The sequence below is a fragment of the Macaca mulatta genome, chromosome 15 (genome assembly GCF_049350105.2).
Source record: "Macaca mulatta isolate MMU2019108-1 chromosome 15, T2T-MMU8v2.0, whole genome shotgun sequence".
Lineage (NCBI taxonomy): Eukaryota > Metazoa > Chordata > Mammalia > Primates > Cercopithecidae > Macaca > Macaca mulatta.
The window spans coordinates 31,054,035-31,079,716 of record NC_133420.1 but is presented as its reverse complement, the minus strand read 5'-3'; positions in this window follow the sequence as shown (position 1 = coordinate 31,079,716).

Below are 25,682 nucleotides of genomic sequence, written 5' to 3'. Positions count from 1 at the left end.
CACAGAAATAAGGCTAGCAAAGAGATCCACGAAATACAGATGTAACTCTGTGAGATGAATTAACAGAACACTCAGCAGTTTCTCAGAAAGCTTCTTTCCAGATTTCATCTGAGGATATTTCCTTTTTCAACATAGCCCTCTATGGGTTTCCAAATATCACTTTGCCAATTCCACGAGAACTGTCTTAGCGAAAGGCTTCTTGAGGGGAAAGCTGTAACTCTGAGAGATGATTTCACAGAACACAAAGAAGTTTCTCAGAAAGCTTCTTTCTCTTTGTTATCGGAGGATATTTCCTTTGGCCCTGTAGTCTTCAATGGGATCCGAAATATCTGTTCTCATATTCCACAGAAATAAAGCTAGCAAAGAGATCCACAAAATACAGATGTAACTCTGTGAGATGAATTAACAGAACACTCAGCAGTTTCTCAGAAAGCTTCCTTCCAGATTTCATCTGAGGATATTTCCTTTTTCACCATAGCTCTCTATGGGCTTCCAAATATCACTTTGCCAATTCCACAAGAACTGTCTTAGCGAAAGGCTTCTTGAGGGGAAAGCTGTAACTCTGTGAGATGATTTCACAGAACACAAAGAAGTTTCTCAGAAAGCTTCTTTCTCTTTGTTATCGGAGGATATTTCCTTTGCCCCTATAGTCTTCATAGGAATCCGAAATATCTGTTCTCAGATTCCACAGAAATAAGGCTAGCAGAGAGATCCATGAAATACAGATGTAACTCTGTGAGATGAATTAACAGAACACTAAGCAGTTTCTCAGAAAGCTTCTTTCCAGATTTCAGCTGAGGATATTTCCTTTTTCACCATAGCCCTCTATGGGCTTCCAAAAATCACTTTGCCAATTCCACAAGAACTGTCTTAGCGAAAGGCTACTTGAGGGGAAAGCTGTAACTCTATGAGATGATTTCACAGAACACAAAGAAGTTTCTCACAAAGCTTCTTTCTCTTTGTATCGGAGGATATTTCCTTTGGCCCTATAGTCTTCAAAGGGATACGAAATATCTGTTCTCAGATTCCACAGAAATAAGGCTAGCAAAGAGATCCACGAAATACAGATGTAACTCCGTGAGATGAATTAACAGAACACTAAGCAGTTTCTCAGAAAGCTTCTTTCCAGATTTCAAGTGAGGATATTTCCTTTTTCACCATAGCCCTCTATGGGCTTCCAAATATCACTTTGCCAATTCCACAAGAAGTGTCTTAGCGAAAGGCTTCTTGAGGGGAAAGCTGAAACTCTGTGAGATGATTTCACAGAACACTAAGCAGTTTCTCAGAAAGCTTCTTTCCAGATTTCATCTGAGGATATTTCCTTTTTCACCATAGCCCTCTAAGTGCTTCCAAATATCACTTTGCCTATTCCACAAGAACTGTCTTTGCGAAAGGCTTCTTGAGGTGAAAGCTGTAACTCTGTGAGATGATTTCACAGAACACAAAGAAGTTTTTCAGAAAGCTTCTTTCTCTTTGTTATCGGAGGATATTTCCTTTGGCCCTATAGTCTTCAATGGGATCCGAAATATCTGTTCTCAGATTCCACAGAAATAAGGCTAGCAAAGAGATCCACGAAATACAGATGTAACTCTGTGAGATGAATTAACAGAACACTCAGCAGTTTCTCAGAAAGCTGCTTTCCAGATTTCATCTGAGGATATTTCCTTTTTCACCGTAGCCCTCTATGGGCTTACAAATATCACTTTGCCAATTCCACAAGAACTGTCTTAGCGAAAGGCTTCTTGAGGGGAAAGCTGTAACTCTGTGAGATGATTTCACAGAACACAAAGAAGTTTCTCAGGAAGCTTCTTTCTCTGTGTTATCGGAGGATATTTCCTTTGGTCCTATAGTCTTCAATGGGATCCGAAATATCTGTTCTCAGATTCCACAGAAATAAGGCTAGCAAAGAGATCCACGAAATACAGATGTAAATCTGTGAGATGAATTAACAGAACACTCAGCAGTTTCTCAGAAAGCTTCTTTCCAGATTTCATCTGAGGATATTTCCTTTTTCACCTTAGCCCTCTATGGGCTTCCAAATATCACTTTGCCAATTCCACGAGAACTGTCTTAGCGAAAGGCTTCTTGAGGGGAAAGCTGTAACTCTGTGAGATGATTTCACAGAACACAAAGAAGTTTCTCAGAAAGCTTCTTTCTCTTTGTTATCGGAGGATATTTCCTTTGGTCCTATAGTCTTCAATGGGATCCGAAATATCTGTTCTCAGATTCCACAGAAATAAGGCTAGCAAAGAGATCCACGAAATACAGATGTAAATCTGTGAGATGAATTAACAGAACACTCAGCAGTTTCTCAGAAAGCTTCTTTCCAGATTTCATCTGAGTATATTTCTTCTTTCACCATAGCCCTCTATGGGCTTCCAAATATCACTTTGCCAATTCCACGAGAACTGTCTTAGCGAAAGGCTTCTTGAGGGGAAAGCTGTAACTCTGAGAGATGATTTCACAGAACACAAAGAAGTTTCTCAGAAAGCTTCTTTCTCTTTGTTATCGGAGGATATTTCCTTTGGCCCTGTAGTCTTCAATGGGATCCGAAATATCTGTTCTCATATTCCACAGAAATAAAGCTAGCAAAGAGATCCACAAAATACAGATGTAACTCTGTGAGATGAATTAACAGAACACTCAGCAGTTTCTCAGAAAGCTTCCTTCCAGATTTCATCTGAGGATATTTCCTTTTGCACCATAGCCCTCTATGGGCTTCCAAATATCACTTTGCCAATTCCACAAGAACTGTCTTAGCGAAAGGCTTCTTGAGGGGAAAGCTGTAACTCTGTGGGATGATTTCACAGAACACAAAGAAGTTTCTCAGAAAGCTTCTTTCTCTTTGTTATCGGAGGATATTTCCTTTGCCCCTATAGTCTTCATAGGAATCCGAAATATCTGTTCTCAGATTCCACAGAAATAAGGCTAGCAAAGAGATCCACGAAATACAGATGTAACTCTGTGAGATGAATTAACAGAACACTAAGCAGTTTCTCAGAAAGCTTCTTTCCAGATTTCATCTGAGGATATTTCCTTTTTTACCATAGCCCTCTATGGGCTTCCAAATATCACTTTGCCAATTCCACAAGAACTGTCTTAGCGAAAGGCTTCCTGAGGGGAAAGCTGTAACTCTGTGAGATGAATTCACAGAACACAAAGAAGTTTCTCAAAAGCTTCTTTCTCTTTGTTATCGGAGGATATTTCCTTTGGCCCTATAGTCTTCAATAGGATCCTAAATATCTGTTCTCAGATTAAACAGAAATAAGTCTAGCAAAGAGATCCACGAAATACAGATGTTACTCTGTGAGATGAATTAACAGAACACTAAGCAGTTTCTCAGAAAGCTTCTTTCCAGATTTCATGTGAGGATATTTCCTTTTTCACCATAGCCCTCTAAGGGCTTCCAAATATCACTTTGCCAATTCCACAAGAACTGTCTTAGCGAAAGGCTTCTTGAGGGGAATGCTGTAATTCTGTGAGATGATTTCACAGAACACAAAGAAGTTTCTCAGAAAGCTTCTTTCTCTTTGTTATCGGAGATTATTTCCTTTGGCCCTATAGTCTTCAATGGGATCCGAAATATCTGTTCTCAGATTCCACAGAAATAAGGGTAGCAAAGAGATCCACGAAATAAAGATGTAACTCTGTGAGTTGAATTAACAGAACACTAAGCAGTTTCTCAGAAAGCTTCTTTCCAGATTTCATCTGAGGATATTTCCTTTTTCACCATAGCCCTCTATGGGCTTCCAAATATCACTTTGCCAATTCCACAAGAACTGTCTTAGCGAAAGGCTTCTTGAGGGGAAAGCTGTAACGCTGTGAGATGATTTCACAGAACACAAAGAAGTTTCTCAGAAAGCTTCTTTCTCTTTGTTATCGGTGGATATTTCCTTTGGCCCTATAGTCTTCAATGGGATCCGAAATATCTGTTCTCATATTCCACAGAAATAAAGCTAGCAAAGAGATCCACGAAATACAGATGTAACTCGGTGAGATGAATTAACAGAACACTCAGCAGTTTCTCAGAAAGCTTCCTTCCAGATTTCATCTGAGGATATTTCCTTTTTCACCCTAGCCCTCTATGGGTTTCCACATATCACTTTGCCAATTCCACAAGAACTGTCTTAGCGAAAGGCTTCTTGAGGGGAATGCTGTAACTCTGTGAGATGATTTCACAGAACACAAAGAAGTTTCTCAGAAAGCTTCTTTCTCTTTGTCATCGGAGATTATTTCCTTTGGCCCTATAGTCTTCAGTGGGATCCGAAATATCTGTTCTCAGATTTCACAGAAATAAGGCTAGCAAAGAGATCCACGAAATACAGATGTAACTCTGTGAGATGAATTAACAGAACACTAAGCAGTTTCTCAGAAAGCTTCTTTCCAGATTTCATCTGAGGATATATCCTTTTTCACCATAGCCCTCTATGGGCTTCCAAATATCACTTTGCCAATTCCACAAGAAGTGTCTTAGCGAAAGGCTTCTTGAGGTGAAAGCTGTAACTCTGTGAGATGATTTCACAGAACACTAAGCAGTTTCTCAGAAAGCTTCTTTCCAGATTTCATCTGAGGATATTTCCTTTTTCACCATAGCCCTCTAAGGGCTTCCAAATATCACTTTGCCAATTCCACAAGAACTGTCTTTGCGAAAGGCTTCTTGAGGGGAAAGCTGTGACTCTGTGAGATGATTTCACAGAACACAAAGAAGTTTCTCAGAAAGCTTCTTTCTCTTTGTTATCGGAGGATATTTCCTTTGGCCCTATAGTCTTCAATGGGATCCGAAATATCTGTTCTCAGATTCCACAGAAATAAGGCTAGCAAAGAGATCCACGAAATACAGATGTAACTCTGTGAGACGAATTAACAGAACACTCAGCAGTTTCTCAGAAAGCTGCTTTTCAGATTTCATCTGAGGATATTTCCTTTTTCACCGTAGCCCTCTATGGGCTTACAAGTATCACTTTGCCAATTCCACAAGAACTGTCTTATCGAAAGGCTTCTTGAGGGGAAAGCTGTAACTCTGTGAGATGATTTCACAGAACACAAAGAAGTTTCTCAGAAAGCTTCTTTCTCTTTGTTATCGGAGGATATTTCCTTTGGTCCTATAGTATTCAATGGGATCCGAAATATCTGTTCTCAGATTCCACAGAAATAAGGCTAGCAAAGAGATCCACGAAATACAGATGTAAATCTGTGAGATGAATTAACAGAACACTCAGCAGTTTCTCAGAAAGCTTCTTTCCAGATTTCATCTGAGTATATTTCCTCTTTCACCATAGCCCTCTATGGGCTTCCAAATATCACTTTGCCAATTCCACAAGAACTGTCTTAGCGAAAGGCTTCTTGAGGGGAAAGCTGTAACTCTGAGAGATGATTTCACAGAACACAAAGAAGTTTCTCAGAAAGCTTCTTTCTCTTTGTTATCGGAGGATATTTCCTTTGGCCCTGTAGTCTTCAATGGGATCCGAAATATCTGTTCTCATATTCCACAGAAATAAAGCTAGCAAAGAGATCCACAAAATACAGATGTAACTCTGTGAGATGAATTAACAGAACACTCAGCAGTTTCTCAGAAAGCTTCCTTCCAGATTTCATCTGAGGATATTTCCTTCTTCACCATAGCCCTCTATGGGCTTCCAAATATCACTTTGCCAATTCCACAAGAACTGTCTTAGCGAAAGGCTTCTTGAGGGGAAAGCTGTAACTCTGTGAGATGATTTCACAGAACACAAAGAAGTTTCTCAGAAAGCTTCTTTCTCTTTGTTATCGGAGGATATTTCCTTTGCCCCTATAGTCTTCATAGGAATCCGAAATATCTGTTCTCAGATTCCACAGAAATAAGGCTAGCAAAGAGATCCACGAAATACAGATGTAACTCTGTGAGATGAATTAACAGAACACTAAGCAGTTTCTCAGAAAGCTTCTTTCCAGATTTCATCTGAGGATATTTCCTTTTTCACCATAGCCCTCTATGGGCTTCCAAATATCACTTTGCCAATTCCACAAGAACTGTCTTAGCGAAAGGCTTCCTGAGGGGAAAGCTGTAACTCTGTGAGATGAATTCACAGAACACAAAGAAGTTTCTCAGAAAGCGTCTTTCTCTTTGTTATCGGAGGATATTTCCTTTGGCCCTATAGTCTTCAATAGGATCCGAAATATCTGTTTTCAGATTAAACAGAAATAAGGCTAGCAAAGAGATCCACGAAATACAGATGTAACTCTGTGAGATGAATTAACAGAACACTAAGCAGTTTCTCAGAAAGCTTCTTTCCAGATTTCATCTGAGGATATTTCCTTTTTCACCATAGCCCTCTAAGAGCTTCCAAATATCACTTTGCCAATTCCACAAGAACTGTCTTAGCGAAAGGCTTCTTGAGGGGAATGCTGTAACTCTGTGAGATGATTTCACAGAACACAAAGAAGTTTCTCAGAAAGCTTCTTTCTCTTTGTTATCGGAGATTATTTCCTTTGGCCCTATAGTCTTCAATGGGATCCGAAATATCTGTTCTCAGATTCCACAGAAATAAGGCTAGCAAAGAGATCCACGAAATACAGATGTAACTCTGTGAGTTGAATTAACAGAACACTAAGCAGTTTCTCAGAAAGCTTCTTTCCAGATTTCAGCTGAGGATATTTCCTTTTTCACCATAGCCCTCTATGGGCTTCCAAAAATCACTTTGCCAATTCCACAAGAACTGTCTTAGCGAAAGGCTTCTTGAGGGGAAAGCTGTAACTCTGTGAGATGATTTCACAGAACACAAAGAAGTTTCTCAGAAAGCTTCTTTCTCTTTGTTATCGGAGGATATTTCCTTTGGCCCTATAGTCTTCAAAGGGATCCGAAATATCTGTTCTCAGATTCCACAGAAATAAGTCTAGCAAAGAGATCCACGAAATACAGATGTAACTCTGTGAGATGAATTAACAGAACACTAAGCAGTTTCACAGAAAGCTTCTTTCCAGATTTCATCTGAGGATATTTCCTTTTTCACCATAGCCCTCTATGGGCTTCCAAATATCACTTTGCCAATTCCACAAGAAGTGTCTTAGCGAAAGGCTTCTTGAGGGGAAAGCTGTAACTCTGTGAGATGATTTCACAGAACACTAAGCAGTTTCTCAGAAAGCTTCTTTCCAGATTTCATCTGAGGATATTTCCTTTTTCACCATAGCCCTCTAAGGGCTTCCAAATATCACTTTGCCAATTCCACAAGAACTGTCTTTGCGAAAGGCTTCTTGAGGGGAAAGCTGTAACTCTGTGAGATGATTTCACAGAACACAAAGAAGTTTCTCAGAAAGCTTCTTTCTCTTTGTTATCGGAGGATATTTCCTTTGGCCCTATAGTCTTCAATGGGATCCGAAATATCTGTTCTCAGATTCCACAGAAATAAGGCTAGCAAAGAGATCCACGAAATACAGATGTAACTCTGTGAGATGAATTAACAGAACACTGAGAATTTTCTCAGAAAGCTTCTTTCCAGATTTCATCTGAGGATATTTCCTTTTTCACCATAGCCCTCTAAGGGCTTCCAATTATCACTTTGCCAATTCCACAAGAACTGTCTTAGCGAAAGACTTCTTGAGGGGAAAGCTGTAACTCTGTGAGATGATTTCACAGAACACAAAGAAGTTTCTCAGAAAGCTTCTTTCTCTTTGTTATCGGAGGATATTTCCTTTGGCCCTATAGTCTTCAAAGGGATCCGAAATATCTGTTCTCAGATTCCACAGAAATAAGGCTAGCAAAGAGATCCACGAAATACAGATGTAACTCTGTGAGATGAATTAACAGAACACCCAGCAGTTTCTCAGAAAGCTTCTTTCCAGATTTCATGTGAGGATATTTCGTTATTCACCATAGCCCTCTATGGGCTTCCAAATATCACTTTGCCAATTCCACAAGAAGTGTCTTAGCGAAAGGCGTCTTGAGGGGAAAGCTGTAACTCTGTGAGATGATTTCACAGAACACTAAGCAGTTTCTCAGAAAGCTTCTTTCCAGATTTCATCTGAGGATATTTCCTTTTTCACCATAGCCCTCTAAGGGCTTCCAAATATCACTTTGCCAATTCCACAAGAACTGTCTTAGCGAAAGGCTTCTTGAGGGGAATGCTGTAACTCTGTGAGATGATTTCACAGAACACAAAGAAGTTTCTCAGAAAGCTTCTTTCTCTGTGTTATCGGAGGATATTTCCTTTGGTCCTATAGTCTTCAATGGGATCCGAAATATCTGTTCTCAGATTCCACAGATATAAGGCTAGCAAAGAGATCCACGAAATACAGATGTAAATCTGTGAGATGAATTAACAGAACACTAGCAGTTTCTCAGAAAGCTTCTTTCCAGATTTCATCTGAGGATATTTCCTTTTTCACCTTAGCCCTCTATGGGCTTCCAAATATCACTTTGCCAATTCCACGAGAACTGTCTTAGCGAAAGGCTTCTTGAGGGGAAAGCTGTAACTCTGAGAGATGATTTCACAGAACACAAAGAAGTTTCTCAGAAAGCTTCTTTCTCTTTGTTATCGGAGGATATTTTCTTTGGCCCTATAGTCTTCAATGGGATCCGAAATATCTGTTCTCAGATTCCACAGAAATAAGGCTAGCAAAGAGATCCACGAAATACAGATGTAACTCTGTGAGATGAATTAACAGAACACTAAGCAGTTTCTCAGAAAGCTTCTTTCCAGATTTCATCTGAGGATATTTCCTTTTTCACCATAGCCCTCTATGGGCTTCCAAATATCACTTTGACAATTCCACGAGAACTGTCTTAGCGAAAGGCTTCTTGAGGGGAAAGCTGTAACTCTGAGAGATGATTTCACAGAACACAAATAAGTTTCTCAGAAAGCTTCTTTCTCTTTGTTATCGGAGGATATTTCCTTTGGTCCTATAGTCTTCAATGGGATCCGAAATATCTGTTCTCAGATTCCACAGAAATAAGGCTAGCAAAGAGATCCACGAAATACAGATGTAACTCTGTGAGATGAATTAACAGAACACTGAGAAGTTTCTCAGAAAGCTTCTTTCCAGATTTCATCTGAGGATATTTCCTTTTTCACCATAGCCCTCTAAGGGCTTCCAATTATCACTTTGCCAATTCCACAAGAACTGTCTTAGCGAAAGGCTTCTTGAGGGGAAAGCTGTAACTCTGTGAGATGATTTCACAGAACACAAAGAAGTTTCTCAGAAAGCTTCTTTCTCTTTGTTATCGGAGGATATTTCCTTTGGCCCTATAGTCTTCAAAGGGATCCGAAATATCTGTTCTCAGATTCCACAGAAATAAGGCTAGCAAAGAGATCCACGAAATACAGATGTAACTCTGTGAGATGAATTAACAGAACACCCAGCAGTTTCTCAGAAAGCTTCTTTCCAGATTTCATGTGAGGATATTTCCTTATTCACCATAGCCCTCTATGGGCTTCCAAATATCACTTTGCCAATTCCACAAGAAGTGTCTTAGCGAAAGGCTTCTTGAGGGGAAAGCTGTAACTCTGTGAGATGATTTCACAGAACACTAAGCAGTTTCTCAGAAAGCTTCTTTCCAGATTTCATCTGAGGATATTTCCTTTTTCACCATAGCCCTCTAAGGGCTTCCAAATATCACTTTGCCAATTCCACGAGAACTGTCTTAGGGAAAGGCTTCTTGAGGGGAAAGCTGTAACTCTGAGAGATGATTTCACAGAACACAAAGAAGTTTCTCAGAAAGCTTCTTCCCTTTGTTATCGGAGGATATTTCCTTTGGCCCTGTAGTCTTCAATGGGATCCGAAATATCTGTTCTCATATTCCACAGAAATAAAGCTAGCAAAGAGATCCACAAAATACAGATGTAACTCTGTGAGATGAATTAACAGAACACTCAGCAGTTTCTCAGAAAGCTTCCTTCCAGATTTCATCTGAGGATATTTCCTTTTGCACCATAGCCCTCTATGGGCTTCCAAATATCACTTTGCCAATTCCACAAGAACTGTCTTAGCGAAAGGCTTCTTGAGGGGAAAGCTGTAACTCTGTGGGATGATTTCACAGAACACAAAGAAGTTTCTCAGAAAGCTTCTTTCTCTTTGTTATCGGAGGATATTTCCTTTGCCCCTATAGTCTTCATAGGAATCCGAAATATCTGTTCTCAGATTCCACAGAAATAAGGCTAGCAAAGAGATCCACGAAATACAGATGTAACTCTGTGAGATGAATTAACAGAACACTAAGCAGTTTCTCAGAAAGCTTCTTTCCAGATTTCATCTGAGGATATTTCCTTTTTTACCATAGCCCTCTATGGGCTTCCAAATATCACTTTGCCAATTCCACAAGAACTGTCTTAGCGAAAGGCTTCCTGAGGGGAAAGCTGTAACTCTGTGAGATGAATTCACAGAACACAAAGAAGTTTCTCAAAAGCTTCTTTCTCTTTGTTATCGGAGGATATTTCCTTTGGCCCTATAGTCTTCAATAGGATCCTAAATATCTGTTCTCAGATTAAACAGAAATAAGTCTAGCAAAGAGATCCACGAAATACAGATGTTACTCTGTGAGATGAATTAACAGAACACTAAGCAGTTTCTCAGAAAGCTTCTTTCCAGATTTCATCTGAGGATATTTCCTTTTTCACCATAGCCCTCTAAGGGCTTCCAAATATCACTTTGCCAATTCCACAAGAACTGTCTTAGCGAAAGGCTTCTTGAGGGGAATGCTGTAATTCTGTGAGATGATTTCACAGAACACAAAGAAGTTTCTCAGAAAGCTTCTTTCTCTTTGTTATCGGAGATTATTTCCTTTGGCCCTATAGTCTTCAATGGGATCCGAAATATCTGTTCTCAGATTCCACAGAAATAAGGGTAGCAAAGAGATCCACGAAATACAGATGTAACTCTGTGAGTTGAATTAACAGAACACTAAGCAGTTTCTCAGAAAGCTTCTTTCCAGATTTCATCTGAGGATATTTCCTTTTTCACCATAGCCCTCTATGGGCTTCCAAATATCACTTTGCCAATTCCACAAGAACTGTCTTAGCGAAAGGCTTCTTGAAGGGAAAGCTGTAACGCTGTGAGATGATTTCACAGAACACAAAGAAGTTTCTCAGAAAGCTTCTTTCTCTTTGTTATCGGTGGATATTTCCTTTGGCCCTATAGTCTTCAATGGGATCCGAAATATCTGTTCTCATATTCCACAGAAATAAAGCTAGCAAAGAGATCCACGAAATACAGATGTAACTCGGTGAGATGAATTAACAGAACACTCAGCAGTTTCTCAGAAAGCTTCCTTCCAGATTTCATCTGAGGATATTTCCTTTTTCACCCTAGCCCTCTATGGGCTTCCACATATCACTTTGCCAATTCCACAAGAACTGTCTTAGCGAAAGGCTTCTTGAGGGGAATGCTGTAACTCTGTGAGATGATTTCACAGAACACAAAGAAGTTTCTCAGAAAGCTTCTTTCTCTTTGTCATCGGAGATTATTTCCTTTGGCCCTATAGTCTTCAGTGGGATCCGAAATATCTGTTCTCAGATTTCACAGAAATAAGGCTAGCAAAGAGATCCACGAAATACAGATGTAACTCTGTGAGATGAATTAACAGAACACTAAGCAGTTTCTCAGAAAGCTTCTTTCCAGATTTCATCTGAGGATATATCCTTTTTCACCATAGCCCTCTATGGGCTTCCAAATATCACTTTGCCAATTCCACAAGAAGTGTCTTAGCGAAAGGCTTCTTGAGGGGAAAGCTGTAACTCTGTGAGATGATTTCACAGAACACTAAGCAGTTTCTCAGAAAGCTTCTTTCCAGATTTCATCTGAGGATATTTCCTTTTTCACCATAGCCCTCTAAGGGCTTCCAAATATCACTTTGCCAATTCCACAAGAACTGTCTTTGCGAAAGGCTTCTTGAGGGGAAAGCTGTGACTCTGTGAGATGATTTCACAGAACACAAAGAAGTTTCTCAGAAAGCTTCTTTCTCTTTGTTATCGGAGGATATTTCCTTTGGCCCTATAGTCTTCAATGGGATCCGAAATATCTGTTCTCAGATTCCACAGAAATAAGGCTAGCAAAGAGATCCACGAAATACAGATGTAACTCTGTGAGACGAATTAACAGAACACTCAGCAGTTTCTCAGAAAGCTGCTTTTCAGATTTCATCTGAGGATATTTCCTTTTTCACCGTAGCCCTCTATGGGCTTACAAGTATCACTTTGCCAATTCCACAAGAACTGTCTTATCGAAAGGCTTCTTGAGGGGAAAGCTGTAACTCTGTGAGATGATTTCACAGAACACAAAGAAGTTTCTCAGAAAGCTTCTTTCTCTTTGTTATCGGAGGATATTTCCTTTGGCCCTGTAGTCTTCAATGGGATCCGAAATATCTGTTCTCATATTCCACAGAAATAAAGCTAGCAAAGAGATCCACAAAATACAGATGTAACTCTGTGAGATGAATTAACAGAACACTCAGCAGTTTCTCAGAAAGCTTCCTTCCAGATTTCATCTGAGGATATTTCCTTTTTCACCACAGCCCTCTATGGGCTTCCAAATATCACTTTGCCAATTCCACAAGAACTGTCTTAGCGAAAGGCTTCTTGAGGGGAAAGCTGTAACTCTGTGAGATGATTTCACAGAACACAAAGAAGTTTCTCAGAAAGCTTCTTTCTCTTTGTTATCGGAGGATATTTCCTTTGCCCCTATAGTCTTCATAGGAATCCGAAATATCTGTTCTCATATTCCACAGAAATAAGGCTAGCAAAGAGATCCACGAAATACAGATGTAACTCTGTGAGATGAATTAACAGAACACTAAGCAGTTTCTCAGAAAGCTTCTTTCCAGATTTCATCTGAGGATATTTCCTTTTTCACCATAGCCCTCTATGGGCTTCCAAATATCACTTTGCCAATTCCACAAGAACTGTCTTAGCGAAAGGCTTCCTGAGGGGAAAGCTGTAACTCTGTGAGATGAATTCACAGAACACAAAGAAGTTTCTCAGAAAGCTTCTTTCTCTTTGTTATCGGAGGATATTTCCTTTGGCCCTATAGTCTTCAACAGGATCCGAAATATCTGTTCTCAGATTAAACAGAAATAAGGCTAGCAAAGAGATCCACGAAATACAGATGTAACTCTGTGAGATGAATTAACAGAACACTAAGCAGTTTCTCAGAAAGCTTCTTTCCAGATTTCATCTGAGGATATTTCCTTTTTCACCATAGCCCTCTAAGAGCTTCCAAATATCACTTTGCCAATTCCACAAGAGCTGTCTTAGCGAAAGGCTTCTTGAGGGGAATGCTGTAACTCTGTGAGATGATTTCACAGAACACAAAGAAGTTTCTCAGAAAGCTTCTTTCTCTTTGTTATCGGAGATTATTTCCTTTGGCCCTATAGTCTTCAATGGGATCCGAAATATCTGTTCTCAGATTCCACAGAAATAAGGCTAGCAAAGAGATCCACGAAATACAGATGTAACTCTGTGAGTTGAATTAACAGAACACTAAGCAGTTTCTCAGAAAGCTTCTTTCCAGATTTCAGCTGAGGATATTTCCTTTTTCACCATAGCCCTCTATGGGCTTCCAAAAATCACTTTGCCAATTCCACAAGAACTGTCTTAGCGAAAGGCTTCTTGAGGGGAAAGCTGTAACTCTGTGAGATGATTTCACAGAACACAAAGAAGTTTCTCAGAAAGCTTCTTTCTCTTTGTTATCGGAGGATATTTCCTTTGGCCCTATAGTCTTCAAAGGGATCCGAAATATCTGTTCTCAGATTCCACAGAAATAAGTCTAGCAAAGAGATCCACGAAATACAGATGTAACTCTGTGAGATGAATTAACAGAACACTAAGCAGTTTCACAGAAAGCTTCTTTCCAGATTTCATCTGAGGATATTTCCTTTTTCACCATAGCCCTCTATGGGCTTCCAAATATCACTTTGCCAATTCCACAAGAAGTGTCTTAGCGAAAGGCTTCTTGAGGGGAAAGCTGTAACTCTGTGAGATGATTTCACAGAACACTAAGCAGTTTCTCAGAAAGCTTCTTTCCAGATTTCATCTGAGGATATTTCCTTTTTCACCATAGCCCTCTAAGGGCTTCCAAATATCACTTTGCCAATTCCACAAGAACTGTCTTTGCGAAAGGCTTCTTGAGGGGAAAGCTGTAACTCTGTGAGATGATTTCACAGAACACAAAGAAGTTTCTCAGAAAGCTTCTTTCTCTTTGTTATCGGAGGATATTTCCTTTGGCCCTATAGTCTTCAATGGGATCCGAAATATCTGTTCTCAGATTCCACAGAAATAAGGCTAGCAAAGAGATCCACGAAATACAGATGTAACTCTGTGAGATGAATTAACAGAACACTGAGAATTTTCTCAGAAAGCTTCTTTCCAGATTTCATCTGAGGATATTTCCTTTTTCACCATAGCCCTCTAAGGGCTTCCAGTTATCACTTTGCCAATTCCACAAGAACTGTCTTAGCGAAAGACTTCTTGAGGGGAAAGCTGTAACTCTGTGAGATGATTTCACAGAACACAAAGAAGTTTCTCAGAAAGCTTCTTTCTCTTTGTTATCGGAGGATATTTCCTTTGGCCCTATAGTCTTCAAAGGGATCCGAAATATCTGTTCTCAGATTCCACAGAAATAAGGCTAGCAAAGAGATCCACGAAATACAGATGTAACTCTGTGAGATGAATTAACAGAACACCCAGCAGTTTCTCAGAAAGCTTCTTTCCAGATTTCATGTGAGGATATTTCCTTATTCACCATAGCCCTCTATGGGCTTCCAAATATCACTTTGCCAATTCCACAAGAAGTGTCTTAGCGAAAGGCTTCTTGAGGGGAAAGCTGTAACTCTGTGAGATGATTTCACAGAACACTAAGCAGTTTCTCAGAAAGCTTCTTTCCAGATTTCATCTGAGGATATTTCCTTTTTCACCATAGCCCTCTAAGGGCTTCCAAATATCACTTTGCCAATTCCACAAGAACTGTCTTAGCGAAAGGCTTCTTGAGGGGAATGCTGTAACTCTGTGAGATGATTTCACAGAACACAAAGAAGTTTCTCAGAAAGCTTCTTTCTCTGTGTTATCGGAGGATATTTCCTTTGGTCCTATAGTCTTCAATGGGATCCGAAATATCTGTTCTCAGATTCCACAGATATAAGGCTAGCAAAGAGATCCACGAAATACAGATGTAAATCTGTGAGATGAATTAACAGAACACTAGCAGTTTCTCAGAAAGCTTCTTTCCAGATTTCATCTGAGGATATTTCCTTTTTCACCTTAGCCCTCTATGGGCTTCCAAATATCACTTTGCCAATTCCACGAGAACTGTCTTAGCGAAAGGCTTCTTGAGGGGAAAGCTGTAACTCTGAGAGATGATTTCACAGAACACAAAGAAGTTTCTCAGAAAGCTTCTTTCTCTTTGTTATCGGAGGATATTTTCTTTGGCCCTATAGTCTTCAATGGGATCCGAAATATCTGTTCTCAGATTCCACAGAAATAAGGCTAGCAAAGAGATCCACGAAATACAGATGTAACTCTGTGAGATGAATTAACAGAACACTAAGCAGTTTCTCAGAAAGCTTCTTTCCAGATTTCATGTGAGGATATTTCCTTTTTCACCATAGCCCTCTATGGGCTTCCAAATATCACTTTGACAATTCCACGAGAACTGTCTTAGCGAAAGGCTTCTTGAGGGGAAAGCTGTAACTCTGAGAGATGATTTCACAGAACACAAATAAGTTTCTCAGAAAGCTTCTTTCTCTTTGTTATCGGAGGATATTTCCTTTGGTCCTATAGTCTTCAATGGGATCCGAAATATCTGTTCTCAGATTCCACAGAAATAAGGCTAGCAAAGAGATCCACGAAATACAGATGTAACTCTGTGAGATGAATTAACAGAACACTGAGAAGTTTCTCAGAAAGCTTCTTTCCAGATTTCATCTGAGGATATTTCCTTTTTCACCATAGCCCTCTAAGGGCTTCCAATTATCACTTTGCCAATTCCACAAGAACTGTCTTAGCGAAAGGCTTCTTGAGGGGAAAGCTGTAACTCTGTGAGATGATTTCACAGAACACAAAGAAGTTTCTCAGAAAGCTTCTTTCTCTTTGTTATCGGAGGATATTTCCTTTGGCCCTATAGTCTTCAAAGGGATCCGAAATATCTGTTCTCAGATTCCACAGAAATAAGGCTAGCAAAGAGATCCACGAAATACAGATGTAACTCTGTGAGATGAATTAACAGAACACCCAGCAGTTTCTCAGAAAGCTTCTTTCCAGATTTCATGTGAGGATATTTCCTTATTCACCATAGCCCTCTATGGGCTTCCAAATATCACTTTGCCAATTCCACAAGAAGTGTCTTAGCGAAAGGCTTCCTGAGGGGAAAGCTGTAACTCTGTGAGATGATTTCACAGAACACTAAGCAGTTTCTCAGAAAGCTTCTTTCCAGATTTCATCTGAGGATATTTCCTTTTTCACCATAGCCCTCTAAGGGCTTCCAAATATCACTTTGCCAATTCCACAAGAACTGTCTTTGCGAAAGGCTTCTTGAGGGGAAAGCTGTAACTCTGTGAGATGATTTCACAGAACACAAAGAAGTTTCTCAGAAAGCTTCTTTCTCTGTGTTATCGGAGGATATTTCCTTTGGTCCTATAGTCTTCAATGGGATCCGAAATATCTGTTCTCAGATTCCACAGAAATAAGGCTAGCAAAGAGATCCACGAAATACAGATGTAACTCTGTGACATGAATTAACAGAACACTCAGCAGTTTCTCAGAAAGCTTCTTTCCAGATTTCATCTGAGGATATTTCCTTTTTCAACATAGCCCTCTATGGGCTTCCAAATATCACTTTGCCAATTCCACGAGAACTGTCTTAGCGAAAGGCTTCTTGAGGGGAAAGCTGTAACTCTGAGAGATGATTTCACAGAACACAAAGAAGTTTCTCAGAAAGCTTCTTTCTCTTTGTTATCGGAGGATATTTCCTTTGGCCCTGTAGTCTTCAATGGGATCCGAAATATCTGTTCTCATATTCCACAGAAATAAAGCTAGCAAAGAGATCCACAAAATACAGATGTAACTCTGTGAGATGAATTAACAGAACACTCAGCAGTTTCTCAGAAAGCTTCCTTCCAGATTTCATCTGAGGATATTTCCTTTTTCACCATAGCCCTCTATGGGCTTCCAAATATCACTTTGCCAATTCCACAAGAACTGTCTTAGCGAAAGGCTTCTTGAGGGGAAAGCTGTAACTCTGTGAGATGATTTCACAGAACACAAAGAAGTTTCTCAGAAAGCTTCTTTCTCTTTGTTATCGGAGGATATTTCCTTTGCCCCTATAGTCTTCATAGGAATCCGAAATATCTGTTCTCAGATTCCACAGAAATAAGGCTAGCAAAGAGATCCACGAAATACAGATGTAACTCTGTGAGATGAATTAACAGAACACTAAGCAGTTTCTCAGAAAGCTTCTTTCCAGATTTCATCTGAGGATATTTCCTTTTTCACCATAGCCCTCTATGGGCTTCCAAATATCACTTTGCCAATTCCACAAGAACTGTCTTAGCGAAAGGCTTCCTGAGGGGAAAGCTGTAACTCTGTGAGATGAATTCACAGAACACAAAGAAGTTTCTCAGAAAGCTTCTTTCTCTTTGTTATCGGAGGATATTTCCTTTGGCCCTATAGTCTTCAATAGGATCCGAAATATCTGTTCTCAGATTAAACAGAAATAAGGCTAGCAAAGAGATCCACGAAATACAGATGTAACTCTGTGAGATGAATTAACAGAACACTAAGCAGTTTCTCAGAAAGCTTCTTTCCAGATTTCATCTGAGGATATTTCCTTTTTCACCATAGCCCTCTAAGAGCTTCCAAATATCACTTTGCCAATTCCACAAGAACTGTCTTAGCGAAAGGCTTCTTGAGGGGAAAGCTGTAACTCTGTGAGATGATTTCACAGAACACAAAGAAGTTTCTCAGAAAGCTTCTTTCTCTTTGTTATCGGAGGATATTTCCTTTGGCCCTATAGTCTTCAAAGGGATCCGAAATATCTGTTCTCAGATTCCACAGAAATAAGTCTAGCAAAGAGATCCACGAAATACAGATGTAACTCTGTGAGATGAATTAACAGAACACTAAGCAGTTTCACAGAAAGCTTTTTTCCAGATTTCATCTGAGGATATTTCCTTTTTCACCATAGCCCTCTATGGGCTTCCAAATATCACTTTGCCAATTCCACAAGAAGTGTCTTAGCGAAAGGCTTCTTGAGGGGAAAGCTGTAACTCTGTGAGATGATTTCACAGAACACTAAGCAGTTTCTCAGAAAGCTTCTTTCCAGATTTCATCTGAGGATATTTCCTTTTTCACCATAGCCCTCTATGGGCTTCCAAATATCACTTTGCCAATTCCACAAGAACTGTCTTTGCGAAAGGCTTCTTGAGGGGAAAGCTGTAACTCTGTGAGATGATTTCACAGAACACAAAGAAGTTTCTCAGAAAGCTTCTTTCTCTTTGTTATCGGAGGATATTTCCTTTGGCCCTATAGTCTTCAATGGGATCCGAAATATCTGTTCTCAGATTCCACAGAAATAAGGCTAGCAAAGAGATCCACGAAATACAGATGTAACTCTGTGAGATGAATTAACAGAACACTGAGAAGTTTCTCAGAAAGCTTCTTTCCAGATTTCATCTGAGGATATTTCCTTTTTCACCATAGCCCTCTAAGGGCTTCCAATTATCACTTTGCCAATTCCACAAGAACTGTCTTAGCGAAAGGCTTCTTGAGGGGAAAGCTGTAACTCTGTGAGATGATTTCACAGAACACAAAGAAGTTTCTCAGAAAGCTTCTTTCTCTTTGTTATCGGAGGATATTTCCTTTGGCCCTATAGTCTTCAATGGGATCCGAAATATCTGTTCTCAGATTCCACAGAAATAAGGCTAGCAAAGAGATCCACGAAATACAGATGTAACTCTGTGAGATGAATTAACAGAACACCCAGCAGTTTCTCAGAAAGCTTCTTTCCAGATTTCATGTGAGGATATTTCGTTATTCACCATAGCCCTCTATGGGCTTCCAAATATCACTTTGCCAATTCCACAAGAAGTGTCTTAGCGAAAGGCTTCTTGAGGGGAAAGCTGTAACTCTGTGAGATGATTTCACAGAACACTAAGCAGTTTCTCAGAAAGCTTCTTTCCAGATTTCATCTGAGGATATTTCCTTTTTCACCATAGCCCTCTAAGGGCTTCCAAATATCACTTTGCCAATTCCACAAGAACTGTCTTAGCGAAAGGCTTCTTGAGGGGAAAGCTGTAACTCTGTGAGATGATTTCACAGAACACAAAGAAGTTTCTCAGAAAGCTTCTTTCTCTGTGTTATCGGAGGATATTTCCTTTGGTCCTATAGTCTTCAATGGGATCCGAAATATCTGTTCTCAGATTCCACAGAAATAAGGCTAGCAAAGAGATCCACGAAATACAGATGTAACTCTGTGAGATGAATTAACAGAACACTCAGCAGTTTCTCAGAAAGCTTCCTTCCAGATTTCATCTGAGGATATTTCCTTTTTCACCATAGCCCTCTATGGGCTTCCAAATATCACTTTGCCAATTCCACAAGAACTGTCTTAGCGAAAGGCTTCTTGAGGGGAAAGCTGTAACTCTGTGAGATGATTTCACAGAACACAAAGAAGTTTCTCAGAAAGCTTCTTTCTCTTTGTTATCGGAGGATATTTCCTTTGCCCCTATAGTCTTCATAGGAATCCGAAATATCTGTTCTCAGATTCCACAGAAATAAGGCTAGCAAAGAGATCCACGAAATACAGATGTAACTCTGTGAGATGAATTAACAGAACACTAAGCAGTTTCTCAGAAAGCTTCTTTCCAGATTTCATCTGAGGATATTTCCTTTTTCACCATAGCCCTCTAAGGGCTTCCAAATATCACTTTGCCAATTCCACAAGAACTGTCTTAGCGAAAGGCTTCCTGAGGGGAAAGCTGTAACTCTGTGAGATGAATTCACAGAACACAAAGAAGTTTCTCAGAAAGCGTCTTTCTCTTTGTTATCGGAGGATATTTCCTTTGGCCCTATAGTCTTCAATAGGATCCGAAATATCTGTTCTCAGATTAAACAGAAATAAGTCTAGCAAAGAGATCCACGAAATACAGATGTAACTCTGTGAGATGAATTGACAGAACACTAAGCAGTTTCTCAGAAAGCTTCTTTCCAGATTTCATCTGAGGATATTTCCTTTTTCACCATAGCCCTCTAAGAGCTTCCAAATATCACTTTGCCAATTCCACAAGAACTGTCTTAGCGAAAGGCTTCTTGAGGGGAATGCTGTAACTCTGTGAGATGATTTCACAGAACACAAAGAAGTTTCTCAGAAAGCTTCTTTCTCTTTGTTATCGGAGATTATTTCCTTTGGCCCTATAGTCTTCAATGGGATCCGAAATATCTGTTCTCAGATTCTACAGAAATAAGGCTAGCAAAGAGATCCACGAAATACAGATGTAACTCTGTGAGTTGAATTAACAGAACACTAAGCAGTTTCTCAGAAAGCTTCTTTCCAGATTTCAGCTGAGGATATTTCCTTTTTCACCATAGCCCTCTATGGGCTTCCAAAAATCACTTTGCCAATTCCACAAGAACTGTCTTAGCGAAAGGCTTCTTGAGGGGAAAGCTGTAACTCTGTGAGATGATTTCACAGAACACAAAGAAGATTCTCAGAAAGCTTCTTTCTCTTTGTTATCGGAGGATATTTCCTTTGGCCCTATAGTCTTCAAAGGGATCCGAAATATCTGTTCTCAGATTCCACAGAAATAAGTCTAGCAAAGAGATCCACGAAATACAGATGTAACTCTGTGAGATGAATTAACAGAACACTAAGCAGTTTCACAGAAAGCTTCTTTCCAGATTTCATCTGAGGATATTTCCTTTTTCACCATAGCCCTCTATGGGCTTCCAAATATCACTTTGCCAATTCCACAAGAAGTGTCTTAGCGAAAGGCTTCTTGAGGGGAAAGCTGTAACTCTGTGAGATGATTTCACAGAACACTAAGCAGTTTCTCAGAAAGCTTCTTTCCAGATTTCATCTGAGGATATTTCCTTTTTCACCATAGCCCTCTAAGGGCTTCCAAATATCACTTTGCCAATTCCACAAGAACTGTCTTTGCGAAAGGCTTCTTGAGGGGAAAGCTGTAACTCTGTGAGATGATTTCACAGAACACAAAGAAGTTTCTCAGAAAGCTTCTTTCTCTTTGTTATCGGAGGATATTTCCTTTGGCCCTATAGTCTTCAATGGGATCCGAAATATCTGTTCTCAGATTCCACAGAAATAAGGCTAGCAAAGAGATCCACGAAATACAGATGTAACTCTGTGAGATGAATTAACAGAACACTGAGAAGTTTCTCAGAAAGCTTCTTTCCAGATTTCATCTGAGGATATTTCCTTTTTCACCATAGCCCTCTAAGGGCTTCCAATTATCACTTTGCCAATTCCACAAGAACTGTCTTAGCGAAAGGCTTCTTGAGGGGAAAGCTGTAACTCTGTGAGATGATTTCACAGAACACAAAGAAGTTTCTCAGAAAGCTTCTTTCTCTTTGTTATCGGAGGATATTTCCTTTGGCCCTATAGTCTTCAATGGGATCCGAAATATCTGTTCTCAGATTCCACAGAAATAAGGCTAGCAAAGAGATCCACGAAATACAGATGTAACTCTGTGAGATGAATTAACAGAACACCGAGCAGTTTCTCAGAAAGCTTCTTTCCAGATTTCATGTGAGGATATTTCGTTATTCACCATAGCCCTCTATGGGCTTCCAAATATCACTTTGCCAATTCCACAAGAAGTGTCTTAGCGAAAGGCTTCTTGACGGGAAAGCTGTAACTCTGTGAGATGATTTCACAGAACACTAAGCAGTTTCTCAGAAAGCTTCTTTCCAGATTTCATCTGAGGATATTTCCTTTTTCACCATAGCCCTCTAAGGGCTTCCAAATATCACTTTGCCAATTCCACAAGAACTGTCTTAGCGAAAGGCTTCTTGAGGGGAAAGCTGTAACTCTGTGAGATGATTTCACAGAACACAAAGAAGTTTCTCAGAAAGATTCTTTCTCTGTGTTATCGGAGGATATTTCCTTTGGTCCTATAGTCTTCAATGGGATCCGAAATATCTGTTCTCAGATTCCACAGAAATAAGGCTAGCAAAGAGATCCACGAAATACAGATGTAAATCTGTGAGATGAATTAACAGAACACTTGCAGTTTCTCAGAAAGCTTCTTTCCAGATTTCATCTGAGGATATTTCCTTTTACACCTTAGCCCTCTATGGGCTTCCAAATATCACTTTGCCAATTCCACGAGAACTGTCTTAGCGAAAGGCTTCTTGAGGGGAAAGCTGTAACTCTGAGAGATGATTTCACAGAACACAAAGAAGTTTCTCAGAAAGCTTCTTTCTCTTTGTTATCGGAGGATATTTTCTTTGGCCCTATAGTCTTCAATGGGATCCGAAATATCTGTTCTCAGATTCCACAGAAATAAGGCTAGCAAAGAGATCCACGAAATACAGATGTAACTCTGTGAGATGAATTAACAGAACACTAAGCAGTTTCTCAGAAAGCTTCTTTCCAGATTTCATCTGAGGATATTTCCTTTTTCACCATAGCCCTCTATGGGCTTCCAAATATCACTTTGTCAATTCCACGAGAACTGTCTTAGCGAAAGGCTTCTTGAGGGGAAAGCTGTAACTCTGAGAGATGATTTCACAGAACACAAATAAGTTTCTCAGAAAGCTTCTTTCTCTTTGTTATCGGAGGATATTTCCTTTGGTCCTATAGTCTTCAATGGGATCCGAAATATCTGTTCTCAGATTCCACAGAAATAAGGCTAGCAAAGAGATCCACGAAATACAGATGTAACTCTGTGAGATGAATTAACAGAACACTGGGAAGTTTCTCAAAAAGCTTCTTTCCAGATTTCATCTGAGGATATTTCCTTTTTCACCATAGCCCTCTAAGGGCTTCCAATTATCACTTTGCCAATTCCACAAGAACTGTCTTAGCGAAAGGCTTCTTGAGGGGAAAGCTGTAACTCTGTGAGATGATTTCACAGAACACAAAGAAGTTTCTCAGAAAGCTTCTTTCTCTTTGTTATCGGAGGATATTTCCTTTGGCCCTATAGTCTTCAATGGGATCCGAAATATCTGTTCTCAGATTCCACAGAAATAAGGCTAGCAAAGAGATCCACGAAATACAGATGTAACTCTGTGAGATGAATTAACAGAACACCCAGCAGTTTCTCAGAAAGCTTCTTTCCAGATTTCATGTGAGGATATTTCCTTATTCACCATAGCCCTCTATGGGCTTCCAAATATCACTTTGCCAATTCCACAAGAAGTGTCTTAGCGAAAGGCTTCTTGAGGGGAAAGCTGTAACTCTGTGAGATGATTTCACAGAACACTAAGCAGTTTCTCAGAAAGCTTCTTTCCAGATTTCATCTGAGGATATTTCCTTTTTCACCATAGCCCTCTAAGGGCTTCCAAATATCACTTTGCCAATTCCACAAGAACTGTCTTTGCGAAAGGCTTCTTGAGGGGAAAGCTGTAACTCTGTGAGATGATTTCACAGAACACAAAGAAGTTTCTCAGAAAGCTTCTTTCTCTGTGTTATCGGAGGATATTTCCTTTGGTCCTATAGTCTCCAATGGGATCCGAAATATCTGTTCTCAGATTCCACAGAAATAAGGCTAGCAAAGAGATCCACGAAATACAGATGTAACTCTGTGACATGAATTAACAGAACACTCAGCAGTTTCTCAGAAAGCTTCTTTCCAGATTTCATCTGAGGATATTTCCTTTTTCAACATAGCCCTCTATGGGCTTCCAAATATCACTTTGCCAATTCCACAAGAACTGTCTTAGCGAAAGGCTTCTTGAGGGGAAAGCTGTAACTCTGAGAGATGATTTCACAGAACACAAAGAAGTTTCTCAGAAAGCTTCTTTCTCTTTGTTATCGGAGGATATTTCCTTTGGCCCTGTAGTCTTCAATGGGATCCGAAATATCTGTTCTCATATTCCACAGAAATAAAGCTAGCAAAGAGATCCACAAAATACAGATGTAACTCTGTGAGATGAATTAACAGAACACTCAGCAGTTTCTCAGAAAGCTTCCTTCCAGATTTCATCTGAGGATATTTCCTTTTTCACCATAGCCCTCTATGGGCTTCCAAATATCACTTTGCCAATTCCACAAGAACTGTCTTAGCGAAAGGCTTCCTGAGGGGAAAGCTGTAACTCTGTGAGATGAATTCACAGAACACAAAGAAGTTTCTCAGAAAGCGTCTTTCTCTTTGTTATCGGAGGATATTTCCTTTGGCCCTATAGTCTTCAATAGGATCCGAAATATCTGTTCTCAGATTAAACAGAAATAAGTCTAGCAAAGAGATCCACGAAATACAGATGTAACTCTGTGAGATGAATTAACAGAACACTAAGCAGTTTCTCAGAAAGCTTCTTTCCAGATTTCATCTGAGGATATTTCCTTTTTCACCATAGCCCTCTAAGAGCTTCCAAATATCACTTTGCCAATTCCACAAGAACTGTCTTAGCGAAAGGCTTCTTGAGGGGAATGCTGTAACTCTGTGAGATGATTTCACAGAACACAAAGAAGTTTCTCAGAAAGCTTCTTTCTCTTTGTTATCGGAGATTATTTCCTTTGGCCCTATAGTCTTCAATGGGATCCGAAATATCTGTTCTCAGATTCCACAGAAATAAGGCTAGCAAAGAGATCCACGAAATACAGATGTAACTCTGTGAGTTGAATTAACAGAACACTAAGCAGTTTCTCAGAAAGCTTCTTTCCAGATTTCAGCTGAGGATATTTCCTTTTTCACCATAGCCCTCTATGGGCTTCCAAAAATCACTTTGCCAATTCCACAAGAACTGTCTTAGCGAAAGGCTTCTTGAGGGGAAAGCTGAAACTCTGTGAGATGATTTCACAGAACACAAAGAAGTTTCTCAGAAAGCTTCTTTCTCTTTGTTATCGGAGGATATTTCCTTTGGCCCTATAGTCTTCAAAGGGATCCGAAATATCTGTTCTCAGATTCCACAGAAATAAGTCTAGCAAAGAGATCCACGAAATACAGATGTAACTCTGTGAGATGAATTAACAGAACACTAAGCAGTTTCACAGAAAGCTTCTTTCCAGATTTCATCTGAGGATATTTCCTTTTTCACCATAGCCCTCTATGGGCTTCCAAATATCACTTTGCCAATTCCACAAGAAGTGTCTTAGCGAAAGGCTTCTTGAGGGGAAAGCTGTAACTCTGTGAGATGATTTCACAGAACACTAAGCAGTTTCTCAGAAAGCTTCTTTCCAGATTTCATCTGAGGATATTTCCTTTTTCACCATAGCCCTCTAAGGGCTTCCAAATATCACTTTGCCAATTACACAAGAACTGTCTTTGCGAAAGGCTTCTTGAGGGGAAAGCTGTAACTCTGTGAGATGATTTCACAGAACACAAAGAAGTTTCTCAGAAAGCTTCTTTCTCTTTGTTATCGGAGGATATTTCCTTTGGCCCTATAGTCTTCAATGGGATCCGAAATATCTGTTCTCAGATTCCACAGAAATAAGGCTAGCAAAGAGATCCACGAAATACAGATGTAACTCTGTGAGATGAATTAACAGAACACTGAGAAGTTTCTCAGAAAGCTTCTTTCCAGATTTCATCTGAGGATATTTCCTTTTTC